Source organism: Neofelis nebulosa, chromosome 3 (genome assembly GCF_028018385.1).
Source record: "Neofelis nebulosa isolate mNeoNeb1 chromosome 3, mNeoNeb1.pri, whole genome shotgun sequence".
Classification (NCBI taxonomy): domain Eukaryota; kingdom Metazoa; phylum Chordata; class Mammalia; order Carnivora; family Felidae; genus Neofelis; species Neofelis nebulosa.
The window spans coordinates 91,479,056-91,505,794 of NC_080784.1; the positions used below are offsets into that span (position 1 = coordinate 91,479,056).

General features: G+C 34.9%; 1 long non-coding RNA gene across 2 annotated transcripts in view; it reads left to right on the forward strand.

Moving 5' to 3' along the window:
* The first annotated feature begins 438 nt into the window (after positions 1-438).
* The window catches only part of LOC131506134 (uncharacterized), a 39,496-nt gene continuing 13,195 nt past the window's right edge, over positions 439-26,739 (forward strand). The window contains exons 1-3 of one of the 2 annotated variants that reach the window (XR_009258748.1): positions 439-593; positions 4,350-4,525; positions 14,344-14,577. This is a non-coding gene — a long non-coding RNA (uncharacterized LOC131506134). Of the gene's footprint in view, positions 594-4,349; positions 4,526-14,343; positions 14,578-26,739 lie in introns of those variants that run through there. The other variant, XR_009258749.1, reaches the window with a different exon arrangement.

Consider the following 26,739-nt stretch of genomic DNA (forward strand, 5'->3'; position numbering starts at 1 on the left):
GTAGTGTCAAAATGCCAGGAGCACCCAGCATCCTTGTTTCTATGTCAAATGTCCTTAGGAGGAAAACAACAACAACAACAACAATCCAATTGAAAATCACTGCTTTAGGATTCTATGGGGGGAGGTTTGTGGCAAGATATGTTGTTGTCTCTCTGGGCTACTAGGCACCTCACTTCTAATTTTGTGTCTGTTATTTTGTTTTCAGAAAATTCTAATATATCTTCCCACTGGAAACCACTGTTCCAGAGTTTTCCAATTACATGCTTTTACTTGATTAACTACACACTGCCATTTTATAATACTATGTTCTTTTCTTAGAATTCTTTTCCCCTTGAATTCTACAGACCATTCTCTCTTTGTTTTACTTCTACCTCATGTGTTCTTTTCTCCCAGTGTTTTCCCTGTTCCAATATTCTAGAACCTTTTCTCAATCACCAGTTGGCCTTTTGATATTTCTGCTCTGCTGTCATAGCACCTGGTGTCTAAATACTTAGAGCGTGGTTTATGGAGTATAACAGCCTGAATGGAAAACGTCTGGCTTTCAGCAAGTCTTAAAACTATCTAAGACTCACTTTTTCTTCTATAAGGTACAGGTTAGTAACAGACACCTCATGATGGTAATTTTTTAAAAAATGATACACACAATTCAGTTAATACTTTTAACACAGATCCTGATAAATAATAAGTACTCCATAAATGAATTGTGTTTGTGTAGTGCATACTATTTTCCATTGGAATTGAAGATTCGCTTGCTAGATTCTCAGTTTTTTTTTTTTTTAAATTTTTTTTTTCAACGTTTTTAATTTATTTTTGGGACAGAGAGAGACAGAGCATGAACGGGGGAGGGGCAGAGAGAGAGGGAGACACAGAATCGGAAACAGGCTCCAGGCTCCGAGCCATCAGCCCAGAGCCTGACGCGGGGCTCGAACTCACGGACCGCGAGATCGTGACCTGGCTGAAGTCGGACGCTTAACCGACTGCGCCACCCAGGCGCCCCAGAGATTCTCAGTTTTTTTGAGGGTCAAGATTTTGATTTTTTTTACGTTATTCCAAATTGGTAACATAGTGTCGGGTCCATAGGAAGATGTTGAATAATATATATGTATATACGTGATCCATATACATGTATACATAGATATATCTGTGTGTACATATTTGTACATGTATATATTATGTATGTATATATATGTATGTATATACATATATATGTATATATGTATATATGTATATATAATAGAATTACCTAAGCCTGAATTTAACAATAATTAAAATAATTAAAAATAAAAAATTCTCACATTTGAAAAAAATCCTACTATTTTCATTATCTACTAGAAAAATATTTACACATTTAACAAAAAATTGGAAATTTTCAAAACACCCACTTAAGAAGGCCCTTAAATGTAAAGCAACAATATAATAATAATGATATTAGTAGTATAGTAAATGTATTTTCAGTTCTGTGCAACAGTAATTAATTGTAAAAGATTTTCCAAGAGTATGGAGCATTCAAAAAATTGTTTTAATTTTTTTAAATTTTTTATTTATTTTTGAGAGAGAAACAGACAGAGATCATGAGTGGGGGAGGGTCAGTGAGAGAGGAAGACAGAATCTGAGCAGGTTCCAGGCTCTGACCTGTCAGCACAGAGCCCAATGTGGGGCTTGAACTCAAGAACTGTGAGATCATGACCTGAGTGGAAGCCTGGTGCTCAACCGACTGAGCTACCCAGACGCCCCAATGTTGATTTTTGAGAAAGAGATAGAGTTCGAGTGGGGGAGAGGCAGGAAAAGGGGGAGGCAGAATCCAAGGCAGGCTCTAGTCTCTGAGCTGTCAGCACAAAGCCTGATGCAGGGCTCGAATTCATGGACTGGGACATCATGACCTGAGCCAATGTCGGATGCTTAACCATCTGAGCCACCCAGGTGCCCCTATGGGTATGGAGCATTCAAATATAAGCCAGACATGTCCCCTATTGTAAGTAGTTCAAAATATAGAGAAACAAATCATTTATTGAAAAAAATTACCTCTATTACCAGGTAGATGGATTGGAAGAGAATATTCTTGGGATACGAAGACAAGAGAGATTAATTTACCCATAGAAAATTGGAGGTCTCTTTTTTTTTTCCTTCCCCTCCCCCATGGGTTTCTGTTAAATTTTTCAGGATCCACATAAGAGTGAAAACATATGGTATCTGTCTTTCTCTGTATGGCTTATTTCACTTAGCATCACACTCTCCAGTTCCATCCACATTGCTACAAAGGTTAGAGTGGGAGAGAGCCAAAGCATAAGAGATTCTTAAAAACTGAGAACAAACTGAGGGCTGATGGGGGGTGGGTGATGGGTATTGAGGAGGGCACCTGCTGGGAGGAACACTGGGTGTTGTATGGAAACCAAATTGACAATCAATTTCATATATTTTAAAAAAAAGAAAAGAAAAGAAAATTGGAGGTCTCAGGTAAACTCAATCTTGTCAATTTGACTCAAGTTTGACAAATGTTTTATTTTTAAAATAAAAAGCACATCAACTGTAGGAAATAACTTGAATAAATTCATTGAGTTGTGGAAATGCAGTTCATATCCATAAAAGTAGTTCAGGGTGGATGAGTGTAAACTTAGTGAAAAGAAACAGTGTAAAGAGAAGACCAGAGCAATTATAACAGGTTTCTAGTGGACATTGAATTTAGCATACAGACTAGGTTAATCATTCTAACTTAGGTATTGCTGGGGTAGTGAGAGAACCATGAACAAGGGAATTATGAGATATGAATTATCTGGATTTTTACTGCTAAGTGTCAGATGGTGTGATATCTGTATTCATTGAAATAAAAACTGGAGGTGAGGAAGCAAGATGGAGACTTTCGCCAAACTGTGTTCTGGTTGAAAGAATGATAAGGTAAGTTGAGAGACACTTATTAGTTTATATATTGCATGCATATGCTGCGAGATTACTGACAATTATAAAAGTCTACAAAGTTAATATTATGGGAAAAAGAAAAATGTTATTATTAGGAGTAATTCTATACAAATACCTTTAAGGAAATATTTTGATAGATTTTGCTCACCTAGAAGAGAAAGGGACAAAGACACGGATGATTGTGGTTAAATGAAAAAGATCTTTGCAAAACATCATAAACTTTTAATTATAACTTGTTATAGTAGAAGCTGATGGAAAAGTTATATGCTTTAAAAGTCTATCAATAATGTTTTCCTAATGTTTCATAATGTTCGTATGTTTACCAGCAATTTCTAGCAATCTGTATTGGTGAAGAATAAATATGAAAATAACACAATCATCCTATAAAGGTTGGAATAACTTTCCCTGATTGTTGTTTTATTTGACACTATGTCATGAAGTTTATATTAACATTAGTAATGCCAAACTTTTTTGCAGACAGATGAGGTACCATAATGTATTTAATGATATCTTGACAGTATGTTGATGATTGCATTGCAACATTTATATGGGAAGATAAGCATTTTTAATCTGCTGTCAGATTAAACCAGTTGGAGAAAAATGCGCTTGAATGTTCCACTGTTACTTTCTATGCCTTTGACATCAAGTTTTAGAACAGCAAAATTCAGTGAATGATAGCCTGTTATTTTTCAGATGTTTGTAAAGAAATATGTGATTCAATTAAATTTTCCAAAGCTTATTTCTGTAGGCAAAATACATTATCAGTTGCTGGATGTCTGTTGACACAAATATAAAGTCATAGTTATGGTTACATGCTTATTTGCACACACTATCTCTTTTAACAAATGGACTTTAGTTTTAGAACTGTTTTAAGTGCAACTCAAAATTGAGCTGAAAGTACAGATATTTCCATATATTCTTGCCCCCACACATTTATAGCTTCTTCCACTATTCACACACCCCCAAAAGAGTGGGAAATTTGGTGTAATCAATAAACCTACACTGACACATCATTATCACCAAGAATCCATAGTTTACATTACACACTTTTAATCATATTCTGTAAGTTTGGACAAATACATAATGACATGTATCCACTATTATAGCGACATACAGAGAAGCTTCACTCCCTAAAAATCCTTGGTGCTCCACTTATTCATCCCTCATTCCCTCTCTCAGGTCTTCTTAAATGGTGTGAAAAATAAGATGATGATCATTCAGACAGCAATGGTACAAAAATAAGAAAGGTAGAATGGATAAAATGAAGTAAATGACAGTCACTCTTATTGAAGTGATGAATTAATGTAATTTTAGTTAAAAAAAATTGTTGATTAACTGTATTATATAGATCAGCATATCTTTGTGGTGATTTCATGCTTTTATTAAATGGAAGTTTTCAAATTATAACTCATTGTAACCATTATTTTTTTTAAAAGGAGATAGAAGTTTATTGGATACCCTGCAAGGAAGCAGTGGGAAGACAGCAGAGGAGAGGCTGTCTGCCTTATTGATACCATTCATATTCCAGAACGATAAAGATGAAAAGTACAATCTGAAAAAGGATAGCATATCTACAGTGATATATGCCTTTGTCGTTTTAACAATATGCCAGGTATTTTTATATTTTGTGAGTAAATGAGCAAATCATTTGGAACATCAAAGGAGTTCATTCAATAGCAAGTAGTGTTGCCATTTATTTTAGTTGGAAAATGAATATTTATTTTAATGTAGATTAGAATTAATTTTCATTTCTGTTTTAGTCATCCATAAAACCATGTATGAAATATAGTAAAAAGAGAAAACAGAGTAACTCAATGTCATATAATCTGTCTCAGACAGATGCTATTTGTTTAAGTGTATTTTCTTTAATGTTGCCTTTGGAACATGAGTCTGCCAAGACAATTTTCCTCAAAACTTAATCATAGTTCTTTCAAACACCAAAGTTAAAAATAACTGCTACTTTTTTGTATTTATTTCGGCCTAACTGAATTCCACAAAGGTTTTAATGTAGTTCACCGGGTAACTATAACATTAAAAAAAAACAAAAAACACCATGTTAAAATCTGAAAAAGTAATATAGACATAACATTGAGGACTTAGAAAAAAAGTAAATTTAATTCTGAGGCCCACTCAATGTAAAATTTGGGCAGCAATGTTTTATTCTCTTCGTCTGAGCTTTTAAAGCAGAACAGGAATCACAATAATTTATATGATTGATGTTGAATAAAATGAAAGTCATTTCTAGCTGATTCCCAAGAGAGACCTTCAAAGCACATCAGTAATTTAAACGATTTTGTTCTCTTTCTCTGTCTCAGACTAACTCAAGTCACCAACATCTTGCCTGTGGACTAATAAAACATTTTCCTGTTGGTCTTTTCATCCACTTTTTACTATTCTACACACACATAGTAGTATGTTCTCCACCCAGAAGTGTGATCCTTTAAGAATGAGCAGATTTTGTATGATTGCTTCCCAGAAAACTTCCAATGGTTATCTCAAACCCTTGGAATGCAATATGAACTTCTTACTCTGACTGGTATGTTCTCATGTTATGAGGCTATTGAAGATCACTGTGGCTCAAATAACACATCCCATCTCTTCCATTCCAGTCATATTGAACCTTTCTACCACTCTAGAACACTTCACAAAACTCTTAAATCGAGGACTGGACACATGCTATGACAGAAACATGAAACCCTCTTCTTTTTTCTTTTAAAACAAACATTTATTTGTTTGTTTGTTTGTTTATTTATTTATTTATTTATTTATATTTTGAGGAGGAGGGGAAATGGGAGAGGGAAAGAGAGAATTCCAAGAAGGCAGGCTCTGTACTGTCATCACAGAGCCCAAGGAGGGGCTCACTGTCAGGACCATGAGATGATGATCTGAGCTGAAATCAAGAGTTGGCCACTTACCTGACTGAGCTGCCAAGGAGCCCCACATGAAACACTTTTAATTCTGATATGCAAATGTCTCACTTCCTTGTTTCGTATCTGAAGTGTCAGGAGTCTTTCCTTCCAAACCTGTATTTTCAAAAAGCAACCTCAGTGGAGCCTTGTGCAAATATCATCTCCGTGAAACCTCTGACCACCCTGGCTCGCCCTGTCCAAATTCCTCTATTTATATATCTTCATGGCATTCATTTCCTTCTAATATACTTTTTCACTTATTATTTTTTCTGTGTTTGTCTCTCTCTCTCTCTGTCTACTAGAATGAAAGTTTCTTGTGGGAACGAATTTTTGACTTCTTTGTTCCATATGGTGTCGCCAGTGCCTGTCACAGTGTATAGCACTTTGTAGGTGTTCAATAGACATTTGTTGGCTTGAATGAAAAACTAATTTTTTTTTTTAATTTTTTTTTTCAACGTTTTTAATTTATTTTTGGGACAGAGAGAGACAGAGCATGAACGGGGGAGGGGCAGAGAGAGAGGGAGACACAGAATCGGAAACAGGCTCCAGGCTCCGAGCCATCAGCCCAGAGCCTGACGCGGGGCTCGAACTCACAGACCGCGAGATCGTGACCTGGCTGAAGTCGGACGCTTAACCGACTGCGCCACCCAGGCGCCCCAAAACTAAATTTTTTTTAAAACAACCTTAGTCTTTCTCTCATCTATTACTTACCCCACTTAGCTTTTCATTATATAGCATTTAATGTGATCCGTTATTGTATGTTTATTGATTTTAATGTGTCCTCATTGGAATTAAGCCCTAGAAGCTAAGGGACTGTTTTTGTCTGTTTTGATGAGACCACTGGACATAAAGTAGTATCCAACATATATAAAAAAATCAATAAAATTTTAGCAAGTAATGCAAGAATTGATAATTGACACAAAACCATAGATATTTTTTTTTTTCTGGCACTTATAACTGAGACAATTTATTTTAAAGGCTTCTCATAAAGGAGAAGACAATGTTAATCACTATGTGCAATAATTTATCTAAATGGTTATAATGGTTGGTTTTGTAGAACTTTACAAACTTTAATTTCAAAGCATAACTCAAGAGCAGAATACTTTGGGGGTAAGGCATGAAAGAAGGACATGCAAGACAAGGTGATCTAAGTTGCATCTTGGTGCAATTCCAGCTTGATCCTTGCATAATAAATAATTATAAGAATGGTTGACGTTACCCTTCATATGTTGTCTGCAAATTTCTCTCAAAGGGGCTTTTGATCAAAGTTTGGCAATAAAAATTTGAGGTTACATTTTATGCAAGGACTTGGGAGTGCTTTAAATATAGCATTAAACCCAAACCAAGAGAAAAATGAATCATAAATCACTTAAACATATTATTTAAAATATTTTCCATAATTTTGAAGTTTCTGTTCCAACTTGAAAATGATTACCACCTTTTTAATTGTCTATTATGGTTGGGAGCTCTCCTTGTAGATCTTACCTGGCTTTTCAGCAGAAAAGACATCTTTCTATAAAAGAGTAATATTAAAAATGATGTATAAGTGTGGAGACACTCCAGACACTCTTTTATTCCATACTGGCAACTGTTTCTCAATTTTAAATCTAATCCTAAAAGCCCCTCATGAGTCTATCTAAATGACTAAAAATCTTAAGTCTTAAATTCAAAATTTTAATGTTAGAAAGATAAATATAAAATTAAAAGCTATAGATTTTATGAAAAATAATATATTTTCTCCAACTTGCCTTTATAAATTTATTCCCAATTATTTTTTAATATAACCAAATCCTGAAGGTCAGTATCATCCTACATTATGCCCTAATTTTCTCATGGGAAATAAAAAAGAAATGGCTCATCATTGGATTGGCCAAAGGTAATATGAGGCTTTGGAATTTATTCTAACAGTTAAAATGAAAATACTTTTATATCTGGATTAAATGGGAAATCCAAAATTTACCTTAAAATAGTCCATTTGTCTTATTAGGAAATTAATGCTGCAAATAATTCATCAATATTTAGGAATAGATCTTGATGATCTAAAGAAACAAATAAATTATAGTGATATGTGCTAAAAATTTCATGGATAATTGATTTAAAATTTTAGTCAATACTAATTTGATATTTTATCAGTGTGTTATTTTTAAGTACTGTTTTTATAGCTAACAAAAATACTAAAATTAATTGTATTGTCTATATTTTTTAGTATTAAATAGTTTTTTTTATTTGTTATGGAAACATCATTTTCACAAGATGCATTCCCATAAAGGAAGAATTCTCTATAAAAGTGGTAATATGTACACCGTATTCCTCATTTTGGATAGTCATGTGCACATTAGCATGTTAAATGCTGTCAAAAATTGTATAAACGCATATTCCAAAAACTGAGGCAGACGACTGCTTTACTTTCATGGATGTTATCTTGATTGCAAGGCAAAAGGAGAAATGGAAACAAAGGGAGGTTTCCTCTCACATACCCTACAAAATAAAAAAGAAGTATATACATACAGTTGTATAAGGCCTATTAAAAAAATAAAAACTACATAATATTGCTTTCTAATAGAGATGTATATTTGAAACCTATTACTAGCAGCAAAATAGCTACCTGTTAAAGAACATTCAATATGCATTAGGTAGGGGTAAAGTTATTAAAATTGTGTATCACAGTTTAGTTTCCTACAATGCTACCAGATGGAGAAAATGAGGATTGATGATGTCAATTAACTTGGCCAAGGACAGTCACCTAGACATTGGCAGAGCCCGGATTGGTTGACACCGACTTATAATTCCTAAACACTACAATACATGGTGTCTAGGATCCTAGGTAAATCTATTAGTTTGTCAAAGGTTTCTTGAATGCTAACTATGTGTCAAATAGTCTTCTAAATGCTGGTAGTTGAAAAGCCACAGTTTTAAGATCTAGTAACAAAACTGTTAACAGAAAAAACAAAAAAAGTCTAGCTTTTGTGGAGCTTAGTGGGGAGAAGTATACAATACAATGAAGAAATACAGCATTTCAGAAAACGGTAGATGCTCTGGAAATGAATAAAGCTAGATAAGTGAGATCAGGACTGAGAATGCAAGGGTAGTGGTGGCAATAAGGAACACATATTTTGCAATTTAGAACAGAAAACTAGCAGTGAATTCATCATTCCTATCACCTCTTATTCTGATAATAAAAAATTAATCTATGGAGCAAAGAAAAAAGCAGAAAAAGGCATTTTTATTCATTTTGGATGCTGTTAAATATACATAGGTACTATAAAATTAACATTTTAGCCATTTTTAAGTGTATATTTCAGTAGCATTAACTGCATTCACACTGTTGTGAACAATCACCGCTACCCATCTTCAGAACATTTTTTATCAGAATATTTTTATCATCACAAAAACTCTTTGTCCATTAAATAATAATTTTCCATTTCCCCTCTCTCCAGTGGGTGGTAACAACTATTCTATTTTCTGTATTGTGAATTTGGCCTATTCTAATTACCTCATTAAAAAAAATGCACAATATTGGTCCTTTTGTGTCGGGCATAATATCCTTAGTATTTATCTACCTTGTAGTATGTTGGAATTTCATTTCTTTCTAAGGTTGAATAATATTCCATTGTATATATATACCTATATATCTGTCTATACCTTATGGTGTTGCTCCATTCATCTATTGATGGACATTTGGGTTGTTGTATCTTTTGGATTTTTTTAATAATATTGCTGTGAATATGGATGCACAAATGTCTGTTTCAGTCCCTGCTTTAATTGTTGGATGGTATGTATTCAGAGGTTGAAATGTTGGATCTTATGGTAATACTATGTTTGTTTGTTTGTGTGTTTGTTTGTTTATTTATTTTGAGGAATCACCATACTTTTTCCACAGTGGGTGCACCATGTTACATGGTACCAGCAATTCAAAGGGTTCCAATTTCACCACTACCTAACCAAACCTTGTTATTATTAGTTTTTGGGTTTTGTTTGTTTGTTTGTTTTGCATTTCCCTAATGATTTGTGATTTTGAACATCATTACATGTTCATTAAGCAGTATTTACATGTTACATGTGCTGTATACATGTGTATATTTCTTCTTCTTTGAAGAAATGTCTATTCAAATCCTTTGCCCATTTTATAAGGAATTCATTGTTACTGTTGTTTTTGCTGAGTTTTAGTACATACTGGAATTTAATCCTTTAACAGGTATATGACTTACAAATATTATTTCTATTCTGTGGGTTGCTGTTGTAGTCTGCTGATAATGTCCTTTCATGCACAGAAGTTTAAACTTTGATGTGCTACATTTTTTTTTCCTTTTTTTCTTATTCTTTTTGTGCCATATCCAAGAATTAATAGTGAATCCAATATGATGAATGTTTTCTCTATGTTTTTCTCTAGTTTTATAATTTTAGCTCTTATGTTTAGGTATTTGATGCATTTTGAGTTAATTTTTGCACATAGTGTAAGGTATTATTCTTTTAAATAATGGCATTGTTTTCCCAGCACTATTTGACTTGCTTTCCCTTTGAAACATCTTAGCACATTTGTCAAAATAATTTAACCATGTATGTGAAGATTTATTTCCGGGTTCTCCATTCCATTCCCTCCTGTTCCATTCATTTTCAAGTTAATCTTTATGCTAGTACACGGTTGTAATGGGTTTTGAAATTAGAAGTGTGATTAATTTCTTCAACTTTATTTTTCTTTTGATTTCTCCAGCTTTGTTATTTTTCAAGATTATTTTGGCTATTTGATGTGCCTTGAGATTCCACATGAATTTTAGGACAGTTTTTCTGTATCTGAAAAAAGTGTTCATTGGGATTTTGATCATTTGTAATCACTGGGTAATATTGAGATCCGGACAATAATAAGTCTTCCAATTCATGAACATAGGATATCTTTCCATTTATTCATTATTTACATTTAATTACCTACATAAATGCCTTATGGTTTTCAGTGTACAGGTCATTTGCTTCCTTAAGTTCATTCTGAAGTACTTTATTCTTTTTGATGTTCTTGCTGAAGGAATTTTGTTAAATCTTCTTTTTGTGGTTTTCATTGTATAGAAATGCAACTGATTTTTACATGTTGATTTTCTATACTTAAACTTTGCTTAATATATTTATTAGATCTAATAGTGGAGTGTGTGTGTGTGTGTGTGTGTGTGTGTGTGTGTGTAAGAGAGAGAGAGAGATCACTCTGGATGTTTCTATGAGGGTGTTTTTGCATGACATTAATAATTAAATCAATAGATTCTCAGTGAAGCAGTGACTGTCCATAATGTAGATGAGCCTCACTCAATTGTTTGAAAACCTGAATAGAACAAAAGACTAACCTCTCCCAAGCAAGAAGGAATTCTGCCAATAGTCTTCAGATCAACTGCAACATTGGCTTTTCCCTGAGTTCCAGACTTCCAGCCTATCCTAAAAATTTTGGACTTATAAGCCTTCATAATTGCATGAGCCAATTTCTTATTTTTTTAATATGTTATCTATTCTTAAGAGAGAGAGACAGAGAGAGGGAGAGAGAGACCATTCATGAGCGAAGGAGGGACATGGAGAGAGGGGGACACAGAATCTGAAGCAGGCTCCAGGCTCTGAACTGTCAACACAGAGCCCTATGTGGGGCTCGAACTCACAAGCCGTGAGATCATGACCTTAGCCAAAATCGGATGCTCAACCAACTAAGCCACTCAGGTGTCCCTTCTTTTTTAATTTCTTAAAATAAATATTTTTGTCTATACATATAGACATATATTTGTATATATATATACAAATTTGTATATATATATACAAAATATACATATTTGTATATATACAAATATATATATGTGTATATATATATATATATATATATATATATATACACACACATCCTATTAGGTCTGTTTCTCTGGAAAAGGCTGACTAATACAAGCTCCAAATCTGGACTAGAAGAGATGTGGGCAACATGACAGCTATTTTAGGGCAAATATTAAATGCAGAGGCAATTTTGGGAGGCTTAACAATGCTAATCTATAGAACAAGAGGTCATAGTAGCAAACTCAAATGAAGATGGAAAAGGATAGTAGGCTGTGTGATGTGGGCTATTGCTGTCACAGGAGACTAATGAGTGTTCTTGTGAGAGTAGTGATCAAATAATGAGCCCAGGGAAAAATCAATTTAATACATAAAGCAGGATTGTCAAGTAAAATAGTGACTCACAGGTTTGATACATCTGGAAACTGGAAAACTTTATTAGTTGCTCAGGGGATAAATTTTCCTATATAAATAAAAAAGATATTAACAGGATAAACAAAATGATGAGAAGCAAAGAGTACATGCAGAAGATCCAGTACGTATATAAATAAATTCCAGATAGAAAGCACAGTGTAGACAAAAGAAACTAATCATCAAAGAAAAGTTAAAAAAAAAATTAATGATTTTGTAAACCCATACAAACCTATGAAATTATGGGACAATTAATAGATATAAGCTAATTCTTTCTAGTACACCCTCTGCACCACCACTCACATGCACACATGTAATGATAAAGTTTGCATATTTTTTTTAATTATCAGGATTAAAATAAGGCTAAAATATGAACTCCATAAGGCTAAAATATGAACATGACGACTCTCATATTTCATAATGAGGAAGTCACTTTTGTATGTAAAGTTGAAAATAATATTTGATGACTCCATTCCAGATACAAATGTATCTGTAAAAGTGTTTTAAAATTTTTATTTATTTATTCATGTATTTTTAATGTTTGTTTAATTTTGAGAGAAAGAGAGAGAGAGAGAATGTGAGCAGGGAAGGGGGAAGGGCAGGGAGAGAGGGGGACAGAGGATCTCAAGTGGACTCATTAGTGAGCTCAATGTGGGGCTTAAACTCACAAGCCATGAGATTATGACCTGAGCTAAGTTGGATGATCAACCAACTGAGCCATTCAGGTGCCCCTTATTATTATTTTAATTATTCACTGTGTCTACATCTGTATCTGTGTATATTTGTACTCATTCAGTTCCAGTTTATTTTGCTTTCCCATTAAATCTCAGAACAATAATTAGAAATATTCACATATATTTCCCACCCAGGAATAATCAATGTAGGCAACATTCATGAACATTGTCTCATGAACAGATGAAAGAATTTATTTATGCTTATACTTTTCACTACTACCTATTTTAGCTATTATTGTTAATTATTATTACTTAATTAGTATTTTATTTATTGCTTTTTTGTAGTAAGCATTTATTATTTATACTAACACAAGTCATTATACTTTGGGGAAAATGTTTTATTGGGTAAAACTAAGTTTTACCCACAGGAAATCAAGAAAAAGACTAATAGCTCAGCAAAAAGACTTAGTATGAAATGTGAGAAACTTTAAAAAAAATTTTTTTATGCTTAATTTATTTTTTTGAGAGAGAGAGAGAGACAGAGCTTGAGCAGGATAGGGGCAGAGAGAGAGGGAGACACAGAATCATTATTAGAGTGTTAAAAAACTGAGTACTATGGGGCACCTGGGTGGCTCAATCAGTTAAGTATCTGACTCTTGATTACAGTTCATGTCATGATCTTGTGGTTCACTGGTTCCAGTCCCACATTGGGCTCTGAGCTGGCAGTGTGGAGCCTGCTTGGGATTCTTCTCTCTGCCCCACTCTCTCCATCTCTTTCTCTCTCTCTCTCTCTCTCTCTCTCAAATGAATAAGCTTAAAAAACAAAGACAAAACAAAACAAAATAATAGCAATAAAACCTGAGAACTATGGGTGGAAACCCTCATCAAACAGATAGTAATCAAGGTCACATTTCAAAGGTCATAAAATGCAAGACTGGGCAAAAGAACATGACATTGAATGGAGGCTCCATGTCTCACAACCCACAAGCAGCAGAATTGGTAGAAAGGGGAAAAAAAAGGAACATTAAAGCAGCAGATTAAATTGTTAATAGGTAAAAACACCTTGGCCAGGGAGACTAAAGTACTATCCCAGTCTTTAAGACATTTGACTGATCAACCAGTAGGGCCTGTTGCCCCACATGCCAGACTAGGGCCCCTGCTGAGGCCCCCAACACCATAAAGATGTGGTAGTTTTGGGAAGCAGCCCTGCTCTTATGTTCACTGTGAATCAATGTGCTATGCTGCTGAGAATACCAAGCCCCATCAGACCTAGAAAAGGAATCATCAACTGGAATTTGCAGTGGAAGATCCCACCCTTGGGATCTTTGCACCCTTGGGTCAGCAGGATCTGCTCAATCTCTGTTGGGATCCTTTGTCCTGCTGCAGTGGACTATACCTGAAATGGAACATCTACCATTGGAAGAGGAGAGAAGATAATAGTCCTGGTCTGGCATATCCTGCCCCCAGTCCATCTCCTCATTCTTGGCAGTGTTATCTCTCTTAGCCAACATGTATGGTATGCATAGCCAGGTTAGATTCCTAAAGCTACAGCCACATTAACATCTAAAGATTATGCCACAAGTGTAATTCTTATAGAAGCAGAAGATCTGCCCATATACATTTCTACTAAATATCTGTCTTTTCAGCCTTGCACCTCTGCTGCTCCTGTGGTATCCAATCACAAGATGAAAAACTTTTGGAAATATCTTTGTACAACAGGCCTACTCATATGCTCATCAAAGAAATCAATCCAACTGTTGAGTGTTTGGGTTGCTGCCCCTCTTTAGTTCCTGAGGATTTCCATGGTTGGTATCACCTCCGCCCCAGGAAAGGGATTAGAAGACACTAAAATAGTATATTAAATAATAAGCTACACTGGACATAGGTACTCTTTTTCTGTCAAACAAACTATAAAAGTAGTCTTTTATAATTATTTACCAAATTTTTACCAGAAGGATCCTGGAATACCACCATCGGAGACATGGGTGGTTATGCTCAGATCTGGAAGGGGTTTATATAGTTTGCCCAGGGTTATGGACCAAATCACTCTAAGGAGAATCAACCCAATTATACTACAAACGTGGAGTGGATATCCCTGGAGCTATTTAGTCATCCTATCATATTAAGGGAGAATGACTGGTTTGGCACTGATTCATTGTGACACCCAGGTATTTATTGGGTAGCACCAATGGAACCCCATGGTTGTATGGCCTAAATCTTCAGCCATTGATTCCACCTTCATGGTTGGGCTGCTGCACCCTGAGCTTGCCCTCAGCACAAGAAAGAATTTGCCCAGCAGTAACAATGGCTGTCAATCTCCCTCTCTTCAAGGCCATATGGACATGTTCTTTTACTGGTATGATCATTTGGCTGATGTCTTTGTTCCCTCCATAGGCCTGAAGGATGTTATAGCACACGATAGAAGCTCTTAATAAATTCACTCAGCAAGCCCTGAATGATAGCCAACAAAACTTGTCCTTATTAAACGCTGAAATGGCTCTAATGAGAAAAGCTGTCCTCTAAAACAGGATGGCCTTGGACATTATTACTACCTTACAAGGAGGCACCTATGCCATTATCCAAACAGAGCATTATGTGTTTGTACCTGATGAGTCTGTTAATGTATCATCTTTATTAAATCACAGGAAGACACAAATGAATGCTCTAAGTGATCCAACCCCCAGCCAAGGGGATTTAATAAATTGATGGTTTAGATCCCAGGGCTTGTGATGGAAAAAGTTGTCAGATTTGGAGAATTACTGTGTTCATCTGTATTTTCTCTTGCATGTGCCTATATTGTTGCTGGAGCACCCACCTCCAATGAAGCTAGATAGCTGCCCGAAGAGAGTCCTCCACATACATGAAATCCCTTGCTGACCACTCAGGCCCCATTGAAGAAGAGGGGGCACATGAGATTGTAATAACCAGTCACGAGTGGTGAACTGTTGGGGACTGTCATCAAAAAGACAAGACTCCTAATTGACTCTTCAGTTGGGCAGAGGCAACTGGAGGCTTCTCATCCCCTCCTCTGTCCTTAGAATATAGGTTTTGCATGTCTTTCCCTCTCTCAGAAGCTGCTCCAAGGACATAGGCTTGAGATGGTGATACGGTGTTGAAAACACCTGCATGGTATAGGTGACTGAGCACAGTTAAGGCCTCTTTATAAACTTCTAAGATTTGGAAGTCTGAGTGCAGGGATCCATTTGTCTTTCTACATCCAGGTCAAGCGTGGTATGTAAGTCACTCTTGCTTTTAAAACTACCAACTTAGGGGTTCCTGGATGGCTCAGTAGGTTGAGCTTCCGACTTCGGCTCAGGTCATGATCTTACCGTCTGTGAGTTCGAGCCCTGCATTGGGCTCTGTGATGACAGCTCAGAGCCTGGAGCCTGCTTCAGATTCTGTGTCTCCCTCTCTTTCTGACCCTCCCCCGTTCACGCTCTGTCTCTCTCTGTCTCAAAAATAAATACACATTAAAAAAAAATGTTTTTTTAAACTACCAACCTGGACTCTTTCCTTGGTTTCTCCCTGCCATCTGAATACAGGGGCCAAATTCAAATTATATCAGGGAAGTCCTAGAGGTCTGCAAATCAACAATTATATACCCCTTCTTAAATAAATATCTACTCATAATCTTTCTCACATGTAATTGTGATATTTACCTCTTTTACTTAGTTCTAAGAGTACTTTTATGTACCAAACACAAGTCCTTTATCAGATAATATAATTTGCAAGTATTTTTTTCCATTCTGTGAGTTATCTTTTGACTGTATAAATTAGACTTTATCAAAATATAAAAAGTGATAAAATATTATTTTACTTTTGCTTTTGGTTTTTTTTCCAGAAACCTTTGCCTAGAAAAATTTTTTACTTCTATTTTTTTGTTTTAGGGATTTTATAGATTTAGCTCTTATATTTACATCTATGATCCTTTTGAACATTTTTTGTGTGTATGCAGGGTATAATTTGAGAATCCAAATTCATGTTTTGCATGTATATATCCAATTGTTTCAGAATCATTTGCTAACAAGAATTCACCGCCCCCCCCCCCCCCCACTAAAATGTCTTGGCACCTTGCCAAGTATCAATTGATGATAAAAGTTAGAATTTATTTCTGGACTCTCTATTCTATTGCATTAAATCTATATGTTTGTGTTTATGTCAATACTACATAGCCTTAAATACAACGGTTATATGAGAAGTTTTGAAATCAGAAGTGTAAGGCTCCAACTTTTTCTTTTTCCAGATTTTTTTTTTTTTTTTTACTATTCTGGGTTACTTACATTTTTGTATTAATTTGAGTCAGCTAGATAGTTTTGGAAAAATTGGTAGAAACATGGTATTTTGATAGTGGCTTCATTGCATCTGTATTTAATTTGGTTGCATTGCCATCTAATAAGATTATCTTCTGAACCATAAACATAGAATGTTTTTCTATTTATTTAGGTCTTCTTTAATTTCTTTCAATAATGTTTTCTAGTTTTCAGTATTTCAAAATAAATTTCAAAATTTCTTTTCTTAAATTTATTCCTAAATATATTTTTCTTTTTGACAGTATTGGAAATAAAATTATTTTCTAATTGTATTTTTTTCAGTTAAAGAGCATATAAATACAATTTCTTTTTCTGAATTCATCATGTATCCTGCAAGCTCCTTTCTCCTGCCTAAAACCAAGGATTCTAGATAGCCAGATCTGGACATGATATCCAGAAGTTAAGCCTAATGAATTGCACATATTATTAATAGAAATTATTTTTGTGTGTGTCCAATAAGTTGGTTGCTTCTAATCTCTCTCTTATGTAATAGGACATATTGGACATATTCTGCATATGAAAAGCAATGTTGAAAATACAAGTGTGAATGAAGAAATAGTAGAAGTGAACCATGAATTAGCTGACCTCCTGAGAGCAGGTCTTACACATCTCAATAATAAATACTAGCTTCCCCTTGTTCATTATTAGCATCAAGCACTTCATATAATCAAATATTTCCATAGGTAGATGATATAAAAATATTAACAAATCATTTTTTTAAGATACCTTAATCAATACAAATAAATCGAGGGAGCTGACAAACTACAGAACTCATATTTTAGCTACTTTTTTCCTGTGCCACGGTCACTTTTCACTACTTTAGTTTTGGAACAAATCAGGATTACTATGTTCCTCTTCTGATTTGCCGAGTGAACATGGCTTCCCACTGGCTCTTGTCCTGCTCTACTGAGAGTTGCTCAGTACATCGGTGTTGATACCATCTTGAACTCTGGAAGAAAATCCTCTTGATATCATAGTATGTTACAGTAAAGCAGCAGGTAATTGAATATGTGATTGCCCACGGTTACAGGTCGCAGTATTGTTCAGTCTCTTTAGTCTCACACAATTAGTGCATAAGAATGCTTGGATGTATAATATGTTACTACAGGCTCAAATGTTATAAAAATTATTCAGAAGAAAAATTGTAATAGCAGTTTTTTAAATATATTATGCCAATATTCTCCTACAATCCAAGGAAAAAGTACCCAAGAAGTTCAATCTTTTATAGGGATCACTATTTTCCAGTTTAGCTCTATTAACCTCTAGTACCTCTAAGGCATTATCTTCTTTTAAACTCTATCACTAATAATCATGATATTTAGCACTTAGATAAAAATTGAGCTTATTTTAGGATTATCTCCCTATCTTTGAGTCTCAGTTCCTCAGTATAGATTAAACTTCCAAGAAGTTCAAATTAAGCAATGCTTAATTGCCTTGCACTCTACTTTTTACACAACAGGTGAGGGTAAAGTTATTCTTGTGCCCTTCAATGTCTACTACTCTTTGGTACAGAGCAGAAAGGAAAAGGTCAAGAGCAGACGAATGCACATTCCCTCCAAAGCTAGGAATTTTGGGGAAACGAGTGATTTTGATCAGGCATCCTTGTACACAAAGTAAAGCTATTTACTAAAAAGGGTGGCTATAAAATGTTTCTGTAAGGTTACAGAAATATCTGGACCCTCTATAGAAAACAAACCTGGAACAAATTTATAGAGCAGATAGAATGGAGTGGTCATACGAGCAATGTAATTAAATTGAGAATAAAATGAAAGTATGCCAAAACTGAAGTATCTTCCCTCTATATTAATGTTTCTACTTATGAAATTCAAAAACGTGTCTATTTCTCCCAAAATAAGAAAAAAATAGGGGGGTGGAGGTGGCGGGGGGAACTGCAAGGGAAAAAAAGACAGCTTTTTAATGGAGTCATAACACGTTTCGGGTTCCTTCAGGAAAAACATGTTACATCTGTGCATGATACATGTTTGCAACCTTTGAATCATTAGTAAAGCTTGATGTAGAGTAAGATTTATAATTTGCCTGAGTTAACAGTGAAGTTCAATCTTTTTTTTTTTTTTTATTTTAATACACAGTGATGCATTTCCCATTGTTCATGTTTCTTTGAGTTAAAGTCAGGCATATACTCAAATATACTCTTCCTTGGGATAAACACAGAGTTTCAGGGATACTCTAAATCCACTAGCACAAAGAGAAAGAAGAGAGTCTTTGTCAAGAGCTACATGAGTTAATGCACAATTATCCACTTACCTGGGAAATCACAGCACTCATGATGACAGATATCAACAGCAGTGGTAGTAGTGTGAAAGCAAAAGCAGTAAACACATATTTGTTATATTAATAAAAACGGATTCCAAATTTCAAACATTGGCCAAGAAAGAGACTGGCCTGGGGACTGTCATTAGTTTACTATTACCTGTGGTGCCTCAGATGATATCTGCTGGTAAACTGAATTAATATTTATTCTTTGCACTTACATCATAACCATAGGAAGATTTAAACATAATAGATATTCTAGTTTATTGCTATCTTAATTAGTATATACATTTGAATTTTATTAAACAAGAAAATTCTATCTGAACCAATAAACTAGTAGTGCATTAAAAAAAAAAAATTAACGTTCGTTTATTACTGACAGAAAGAGTCAGAGCATGAGCATGGGAGGGGCAGAGAGAGGGGAGGATATAGAATCGGAAACAGGCTCCAGGCTCTGAGCTGTCAACACAGAGCCCAACGCAGGGCTCGAACTTACAAACCTCAAGATTATGACCTGAGCTGAAGCTTAATGAAATGAGCCACGCCCCAAATAGTGCATTTTAATAGTTGTAAATACAGGATTGTTAGCCAGAGAAATAGAGTGTCACTTACTAGATACATTCATGATAAAACAATTTTAAGAATTGAAATGGTGAATAACAGCATCCAAAAAATTCTGAACATACTACCAAGTACTACCCCTATTTTTCCCACATTTCTTTTTTGCCAATCTGTGTGTTTTCCTTCATGTGATATAAAACTTTCTATAAACATTTCAATTGACTGTGTGACATTTATAGGAATAACAAAATTAATTCAGATAGCCTGCAAGTTTAAGAGGAAAAAGCCACTGTGTATTTGTGTCTAGGCTCCTGACAAGTCCTTTTAATAGATAAGGATGTTTTTAAAAATTAGTAATATGACAAGACGTCTTTCACACAAGCTGGGTTTTTTTTGCTAAATATATCATTATGCCTACTGCATATAAAGTTTCAAAAGATACATGTATAGAAGTAGATATATTACAAAAGATACTTAGAAGTGTGTAGGTAAATATAAAAACCTAATCCCAGTTGTTATCAGAAATCATTATAAAAATTTATACACCATTCAAGAGGTAGTTTAATATATTTTCAGATACATTCTCACTTAAAAATTGTATTCCATTAACATAATTAATAGAAATTTCAGATTTTTCAACTTTGCATAAAACCCATATATTAACTAGGAATTTTAGGTAATTTTTTCTTAAGTTTGCAACAAATTTATTTATTTATTTATTTATTTATTTATAATTTTTTAATTTAAATGTTTTTTCCATGTTTTATTTATTTATTTTATTTATTTTTTTTTTTGAGAGAGAGACAGTGTGAGCAGGGGAGGGAAGGGCACAGAGAGAAAGGGAGACATGGAATCCAAAGCAGGCTTCAGGCTCTGAGCTGTCAACACAGAGCCCATGTGGGGTTCGAACCGACAACCTGTGAGATCATGACCTGAGCTGAAGTCAGACACTTAACTGACTGAGCCACCCAGGTGCCCCTATTATTTTTTTAATGTTTATTTATTTATTGAGAGAGAGAGAAAGAGCATGAATAGGAGAGGAGCACAGAGAGAAGGAAACAGAATCTGAAGCAGACTCCAGGCTCCAAGCTGTCAGCACAGAGCACGATGTGGGGCTTGAACCCACAAACCATGAGGTCATGACCTGAGCTGAAGTTGGACACTTAACCAACTGAGCCACCTGGGTGCCCCAGTTTGCAACAGTGTATATTTAGGTGTTTATTCCCTAGTGAACAATCATTAATATGCAGACACAGATTTGCGTAATATTTCTAATGAAGTACATTTTTCAGATAAATGAAACAGAAGTCTTTAAAAGGTATAATGGACAACTCTGGTGAAAATATCTGTCAAACTGAATTACATTTTTCATACTTAATAAGCCTCAAAGTTAGAAATAGACACAAATTAGAAATTTCAACTCTTTTCATTACATTACAGTAATTCTACAATGCAAAAAATAAAAACTAAAAGTATTTTAACTTCTCACAGGAATGTATCTCTCTGCTCTGAGACATCCACTTTAGAGTCAGAACTCAGGATTCACCATACCACTGACAGTTTAAAGTACCAGGACGCTTACTAGAAAATGTTTATGTTTTAGCACTTTTCAACTTTTCAGTTTTTCTGTATTAGCTTTCCTACGGAGGTCTTCTTTAATTATGAGATCTGTAGATAACTTGCTTAAGTTCAATGACCCCATTTATGAAATGGAGTTGATTGTTCGCAACTCGTGTAATTTAACAGAATTACCTAGAACTATTAGCCACTGTAAGTGATTTTGTTTTAGGCAAGGTATCATTCACCTAAGTAATCTACGTCGGAATTTGGCATACAGATAATGATCAAAAAAAGGTCAATTGCTTCTTCCAATTTATGATTAAACAGGTTATATCTGCTGCTGGTGTATCTAATAGGCTCTGGCAACATCCTTGATCTCAGCCTACATGACACTGACTAATAAGATAATCAGAGAGAAAAGTTACATTTTAGTAATTTGTATCCATATGACAATTATTCTGATTTTTAGGAGAGAATAAGTGAATCAATGAAAAATGAAAACTTTTAAAATGTTCTTAAAATATTTTAGAGAACTTTGAGAGGCCTTTCAGAAACACACAAAAAAGAAAACAAACTGGCTAGGTCTGCTTATCCATTTATCTATATGCCTACCTACCTATCTAACATCTGTTTAGAACGAATATGAGTCATAGCAAATAGTGCTTGTTACTTGGCAAGGATTCCTCAAATAGTGCTTTGCATTCAGTACTTACTTTAGCCCAGAAAGGTGGTTCTTTTTAGAATTCTTCTCTTCTTTCCTTTTTTTTTTTTTTTTGAGTTTATCTATTTATTTTGAGAGAGAAAATGCAAGTGAAGGAAGGGCAGAGAGAGAAGAAGAGAAAGAGAATCACAAGAAGTTTCTGCACTGTCCACACAGAGTCCGCAAGGACTCCAACTCACCAAACGTGAGATCATGACCTGAAGCGGAAGTCAGACACTTAGCCAACTGAGCCACCCAGTAGCCCCAGGATTATTTTCTATAAAAGAAAATTATACATAACTCAGGAAACATCAGAGACAGGGTAAATGCCAGCCCCAAAATCACATATGTAAAGAAAAACTTACAAATGTAAAGACAAATTGAGGTAGCTAATATTAAGATTTTTTTAAAGAAATTTCTAATATTGAATTCTAAATTGAAGCTCAGAGAGGGTAGATAGTTTCCCTCAAATCACATATGAAACAGCCAGGGTTTGAATCCAGCGTTACTCCTCCTGGAAGCTAGAGTTTGAACCATCACATAGCACTAAGTAATCCTTATTTCAGTAATAGCATTATCTTATGCAGTATCACCTTTCACTGAGTACTTGTTCATAATAACACCTTCTGAGCTTTGTTGCCCACAATTCAGCTTTCCCAAATCCCTTCTTTCTTAAATTTCTTCTGATACATCATAATGGACTTGAGAAAGCACATAACAAAGATATTGAATTGTGTTAGATAATTCATCTTCCCATTATAACGTAGCATTTGCCATTAAATTTTGTGGTGACTAACGTGGGTTATTTCAAGCAATAGGGCAGGCTTGAGTCAGATCCTCTAAGATCTCTTTAAAACATGCCATGGAACTCTCTAACAAATATCATCAACAGGATACAAAAATTATATATTCACATATTCTGGGAAGACTCAGGGTGATTGGCTATGTTTACATGTTTACAGCTGAAGAACAATAAATCGTACTTAATACTATTCTAAGAATACATAACTCAGGAAACATCAATAAAGACCATGGGAATCACTTCCTCTAAACAGGCAAATTAAATTTCACTATAGAAATGTCCTTTCCTGAGAGTATTGCATACTACATACGGTCATGTCTATAACAAATGAAAGGGATGAATAGAATCTGACACATGATCAACATTTAATGTATGTTGCTACAGTGACAGTGATGATGCATGCACGCATAAAGTTTGAATCTGCTTTCGCAAGCATCTAAGTTGTTTTAAGTAATATATTACACCTATAGAGAGATTTTAGAAAGGATCATGAAGCTTGTAGTGGGTTTGGTTGTTTTCCTCTGTGTTAAAAGTCAAAGTTTGTCTTGCCATACAACCTTTGCAAAAAGTGTGTCCTTACAACTGAGTTTCATATAAAGTAAGTATAATGACCTTTCTTTATTCTCACATATTTTCCATCTGCAATGTGTTGAACAAATGCATTCAAAGGAAGGGCTTCTAACCAGAAACAAATTTAAAAACCTTCTTCTAATATGTATATACAAATGGATAAAACTTAATTTTCAGCTGCAATACCTTTATCTTGGAATCCATATCAAAACTGGAAGAGAAACCAGGAAATATTCTGATGTCGCTTAAATCCTGGTTTGTGCCAAATCACTTTCATATGTTTATATTTCTATCATAACAACAATTTTACATTAAACTCATTTCTATTTTGACATTAAAAATGGAGATTTCAAGGGGTGCCTGGGTGGCTCAGTTGGTTAAGCAACTGAGTCTTAATTTCAACTCAGGTCATGATCTCACGGTTCGTGAGTTCGAGCCCCACATCAGGCTCTGCATTGACAATGTGGAACCTTCTTGGGATTCTCTCTTTCCCTTTCCTGCTGTTCTCCTCCCCTCCCTCCCTCTCTCAAAATAGATCAATCAATCAATCAATAACTTGAGACTTGAAGATTAAGTAACTATTGATTTCTAGCGCTTATAATTGCTTGTTAAAAATTAGCCTTCAGGCTTTACAGACTACAAAGAAGAATATAATGTCTATTGGTATATTTTCCTTAAAACTTTCATAGTGTTTTCCATATTTAAGGACATCTAAAAATATTTGTATATTAAGTGAATGGATGAAAACCACATAGTTAAATAAAAACACAAACTCAAGTTTATGCTCCTTCGGAACATTAATTACTGAAAGTCAAAACCTATGTGCATGACATGAAATAAAATTGAAAAACATGCGATGAAAGCAGATTATTTTGATCAGTGGAATGTTAAGTTGATGCTGTTCACTTCATCAGTACCCTATTCCCCTACAAAATTGCAGCTGCCAGTTTAAAACTTGGTGCCACTATTTCCACAGTCTACAGGTCATCCCTCTCTTATTTGTGGTGTTGTAAATTAGATTTCCAGGAAACAAACTCTGAGATTCTGAGATTGTTGTTCTGTATGTTAATCAGAATGTTCTTTAAGGAAAAATACAGTGCAGGTGGAAGGAAGCAATATCAGACAGAGGGAGAAGTTGAGCTGTGATACACTTGCTATGGAGAATTCATCTAAAAGGGGTGCTGGACCATTTGGAATGGTCCTGCAGAGTGGTCTCAGTCATGAAAAGAGTGCTGTGGGCTCTTATAACCCACTGTTGGCTAATCCTTAGCTGTGTGTTGCCTCCGGGGAGGGGTGCATAACCTTTGGAAAGGTAGCTGGATTTCTTAAGCTGAGGATAATTCCTGGAGAAGGATTTAGCTGAGAATGAAATCCATGTGCCATAGCACAGCATACACATGGAGTTTTAGTGTCTAGATAAATGACAAAAGGGGTTGATCACATCAGTATGTCCAGTGAAACTCATGTAACATATTAGGGCAAAGACAGATGTCACTATTACTGGGCAGTTCTTGTAAGAAGTGCTCGATGCTGTCCAAGAAAAATGCCTCATGATTCCATTATGGGAAATAGAGTTTGTGTAGCTGCCTGGGAGCAGGTTATGTATGTGATCATCTTTTAGGAAGGAAGTTTGCAGGGAACATTTCTCAGCTTAACTTCTAGGAGCTGATAAAGAAAACATCCTCACTGGAATGGAAGTTGGGTGACCTAGTGGTGGTGACCAGACTTAGCTCCAGAACACTGCCGTCTGTGTTTTGCCCTTTGCTACAGGTTCCTAATTCATATTTCTGTCATGAGTAATTCTTAATTCCTTTCTCTGTAGTTTATTTCAGTTAGACCCTTCCTACGCACAATCTAATAATACTTACTATATTATTAATAGTGATAGTAATGGGTAAAACTTTCAATACTCAATATGTGCCTGAAATTTTCAAAAAAAATTTTATGTGTTACAGTACATTAAATGAGGGAAAACTTAGTTATGACAAAAGATCCAAAATTACGGTAGCACAAAGACAGTAAGTTTTATTTTCTCTCATGTCACAGTTATGGTATGAATGTTTCCCATCTCAAGGACATTTATGCTCTTCATAGTTATTTGGGAATCCAGCCTCCTTCTAAGCCACTGATCTACCATACTTGAGAAAATTGTCATCCTTTTCATGACTGAAGTTCCATTGGGACTTTGTCCTGATCTTTGAAAGAGAAGGAGTGGGTGGAAGACTTACTTTCGATATCTTCGTCACCAGACCAGAAATGGCACATATCACTTAAGTCCATCAGCAGTTTTTGGTTACTTGCTCCTAACTCATTACAAGGGAAGATGGTACAAAGTATCTGACTTGGCAGTAATGTGTCTGACCAGAGCTATGTTATAATTAAAGAAAACAAACAAACAAACTGGATTTGGGTGGAAAACTAGCAGCTGCACTGGAAAATTCACCAGTGGATTTTCTGTTTTCATCACCTGTCTTTTTTCTTTACTTTCCTTACGCTCCACATAAATACATTCTAGTCTTTGAGGGAAACAATACTCTCCTCAAATGATAACTATTACGGATACTTTTTCATGGACCTAGTCTTTAATATTCCCACCAGAAGGAGGGCATTTAGGAACTAAAATCAGACTTTTGTATTTTATGCTATTCCGAATCAGTATCTTAGCCACTTCAGTGAGAGGGATAGTAGTAAGAGAGAAGGGCTGAAGAGACAAGGGACAGAAAACATTAGAACTTCAAAAATATTGTCTTGTTATAAAAGTGCATGCAGGGATTAAAGATGTCATCCAGAAACAAATACTTTTAGTGAATAGTATGGAAAGAAGAAAAAATCATGGGAGAGAGGTTCTATCCAGAAATCCTCAAACTATTCTCTGCAACCCAAGCATTTTGAATATATCACATTATGACTCTTGTTTATTGTCCTTTTATTACCTTTTCTTTGGCTTGTCAATGCTTACATAGATGGAATCCTCTTTAATTCAACATGAAATTCATAACTCATAAAAAGAATTAGCTCTGCACAGGTCTTTGTCCCATGACCAGAAATGCATTAATCTGGACATTCTTCTCATTCTGAAATAAACGTGTTCCAGTGACTGAACATATTTGAGTTAACTTTAAATGGTAGGAGAGATCTTGGAGATATTTCAGCTAAGCTTTTTCATTTTAAACATTGGATGAGAAATTGTTAAATGCTTTCACATTATCACGTAGCTTATTTATTTCAGGTCAGGACTGGAATTTTGGTCTACTGACTCACTCTAATA